This window comes from Saccopteryx leptura, chromosome 6, assembly GCF_036850995.1.
Source record: "Saccopteryx leptura isolate mSacLep1 chromosome 6, mSacLep1_pri_phased_curated, whole genome shotgun sequence".
NCBI lineage: Eukaryota > Metazoa > Chordata > Mammalia > Chiroptera > Emballonuridae > Saccopteryx > Saccopteryx leptura.
Window position 1 is genome coordinate 168,389,724 of NC_089508.1, and position 2,899 is coordinate 168,392,622.

The following is a 2,899-nucleotide window of genomic DNA, read 5'->3' on the forward strand; positions in this document are numbered from 1 at the left end:
TATTATCTTCTCAACTTTTCTGTAGGTTTGAAACATTTCATAATAAAAGTCCCGGGGAAGATGAACACAGACTGCAGGCTGGTGCTTGACTCGAAGGCAGTCAATCTGCCAGGTAGCCAAGCCAGTGGCTGAGGACCTGAGTGACCTGGCCTGAAAACATGAGCTATACTATATCGGTCAGGATCCTTCTGGCTTCAGGTAACGGGATACCTGAGTCAAAGTAGCCTAAACCATAAGGACATCTAATTATCTCATGTAACAGGAAGTCTAAAAGTAAATGGCTCCAGGGTTGGTTAATTCAGTCAGCACCAGGATGGTACAGCCCTCTTCTGTCAGTTTCTCTGTGGTTCTCTTGGCTTAACCTCGTGGTTGCAAAATGGCTACCACGGCTTCATGTGTCCTGTCCTCACATGACATAGCCAACGTAGCAGGAGGGGGATGGGCTAGCTCCTCCTCAGGCTTTGCCCTCCGGGATCAAGGATAAAACTCTTTTCCTTAACCTGCCCTTCTGCCCAGGAGATTTCTTTTGCACCTCATTGTCCTTACAATCCAATTCTGATTTTCTGATTCACCACCGGGGGCTGTGCACCTGAAGAAAACAGATTGGGGGGATGGTTGGTGGTTGAGGCAGCCAACAGTGTTGCCACATGAGCCAATGAGACGTGCTTGCTCAGAAACCTGAGCCAAGAAACCTGGCCTGGGTCTGCTGCTCACAGCGAAGCCGGTGTGCATGAACGACCAGAGGTTGAGTTGAGGCCATGGCACGCCAGCCAGGTACAAGCCGAAGTGAAGGGAAGAAAAACTCTGAGATGGCGAGGAAGCCATTTGGTAGAAGAAGGAGAATGGCACACCTGTGCTGAGGTGAGTGGAGCCGCCCTGAGAGTTAGAACCTGCTCCTGTGACTTCTGGATCCCTGATGTTCTCGGTTTGTAATTTCAGTTCCAAGCCGCAGAGAATGTACCAGTTAGAACACATTTGCTAATAACAGAAAACAACAAAACAACAAAACCCGCCCTAGCACACATAAAAGGAATTAGTTATAAATGTACAGGAATGTCTTAAACTACCCACGGCAGGAAGTATAGCTTGTTCTTAGGAAGTACCAGAACCGGAAGTGCTGGACCTAGGTGACTCATCTCTGCCTCATCCTCTGTCTTTCTCTATAATCTATGTCTTATCTCTGCAGTAGGATGTCACTGCTTCCTGGTCGCCACATTACCATAGATCTGCCCACACCTTCTAAGTTTGTGGAAAAGTTTTAACCCCACAAAGGACACATGTGGCTAGTCCCCCAGTCATAGTTTCAAACTCCCAGTAGAGAAGCTGAGAGGCTCAAGTTGGGTCAGATGTCCAATCTACCTGGACCATAGGCTTCAGGTCACAACAGGCAAGCATGGGATGGGAGAAAGAAATCTCTGACTCAAGACCGGAAAGATACCCCAAAGGTATCCACCATGATTGTTAAAATAGTGTGTGTGGGCCCTGGCCGGTTGGCTTAGCGGTAGAGCGTCGGCCTGGGGTGCGGGGGACCCGGGTTCGATTCCCGGCCAGGGCACATAGGAGAAGCGCCCATTTGCTTCTCCACCACCCCCCTCCTTCCTCTCTGTCTCTCTCTTCCCCTCCCGCAGCCAAGGCTCCATTGGAGCAAAGATGGCCTGGGCACTGGGGATGGCTCCTTGGCCTCTGTCCCAGGCGCTAGAGTGGCTCTGGTCGCAGCAGAGTGACTCCCCCAGAGGGGCAGAGCATCGCCCCCTGGTGGGCGTGCCGGGTGGATCCCGGTCGGGCGCATGCGGGAGTCTGTCTGACTGTCTCTCCCCGTTTCCAGCTTCAGAAAAATACAAAAAAAAAAAAAAAAATAGTGTGTGTGTGTGTGTGTGTGTGTGTGTGTGGAGGTGAACACACAATACAGTATAGAGATGTACTATAGAACTGGGCACCTGAAATCTGTATAATTTTGTTAACCAGTATCACTCCAATAAATTCAATAAAATATAAGAGTGGTTTTTCAAGATTAGGAATGGGAATTTGTCTCTCCCCAGAGGACACTTAGCAATGTCTAAAAACATTTTTGCTTACCACAACTTAGGGGAGGGTGCTACCTGCATCTAATAGATAGAAACCAGGGATGTTGCTAGACATTCTAGAATGTTCCCTTGACAAAGATTTTTGAGTACAAAATGCCAATAGCACTGAGCTGAAAAATCCTGTCTGCCTTTTGATTCTAGTAACTGTTCTTTCAATCAAATGGATCATCTTTATCCACAGAGCACAGACCCAGGCCCAGTAAGTCAGAGGACTCAGTAAATCTATTTGTGGGGCAGAGAGTGAATGACAACATCACTGTATGAGGGGGCGCTGATTGTCCTGCTGATCACCCGAAGTTCAGTGTGCATTCTCAGGGAGGGAGCCCACAGAGGTAGATGATGCTAAAGTTCTGCCCTGGGAGGGGGCACTACTGGACAAAAAAAGAGGTTGGAATAAGCAGGAACAGGTCCAAGCAGAAGACAGAATGATCAAGACACACACAACTTGTTCTTGCAAGTGCTGCAAATGAGAACAGCTGCCTAGCTGGTTCTTGCTCTCCCCACACACCAGAAGGGAGAGCTGTCAATCCTTAAGTCCTAAGCAGCTGCCGGTTATGATAGGAGTGCACCCACCCCACACACACACACTAACTTGTCAGGCAGGAAGGTATAGGCTCCAGGCCATTAGGGTTCTTTCTGGCTTAGTCACTACAACATCTGCCTTCACTTTCTTTTTTTTCTTTTTTTATTATTAAGTGAGAGGTGAGGAGGCAGAGAGACAGACTCCTGCCTGCACCCCAACTGGGATCCACCTGGCAAGGCCCCTAGGGGGCTATGCTCTGCCCACCTGGGGCTACTGCTCCATTGCTTGGCAA

At 49.0% G+C, this 2,899-nt stretch overlaps 1 non-coding gene across 1 annotated transcript; it reads left to right on the forward strand.

Moving 5' to 3' along the window:
- Positions 1-1,479: 1,479 nt before the first annotated feature.
- TRNAP-GGG (transfer RNA proline (anticodon GGG)) lies at positions 1,480-1,555 on the forward strand. Its single transcript has one exon. It is a non-coding gene; the product is annotated as a tRNA-Pro (tRNA).
- Positions 1,556-2,899: the final 1,344 nt, after the last annotated feature.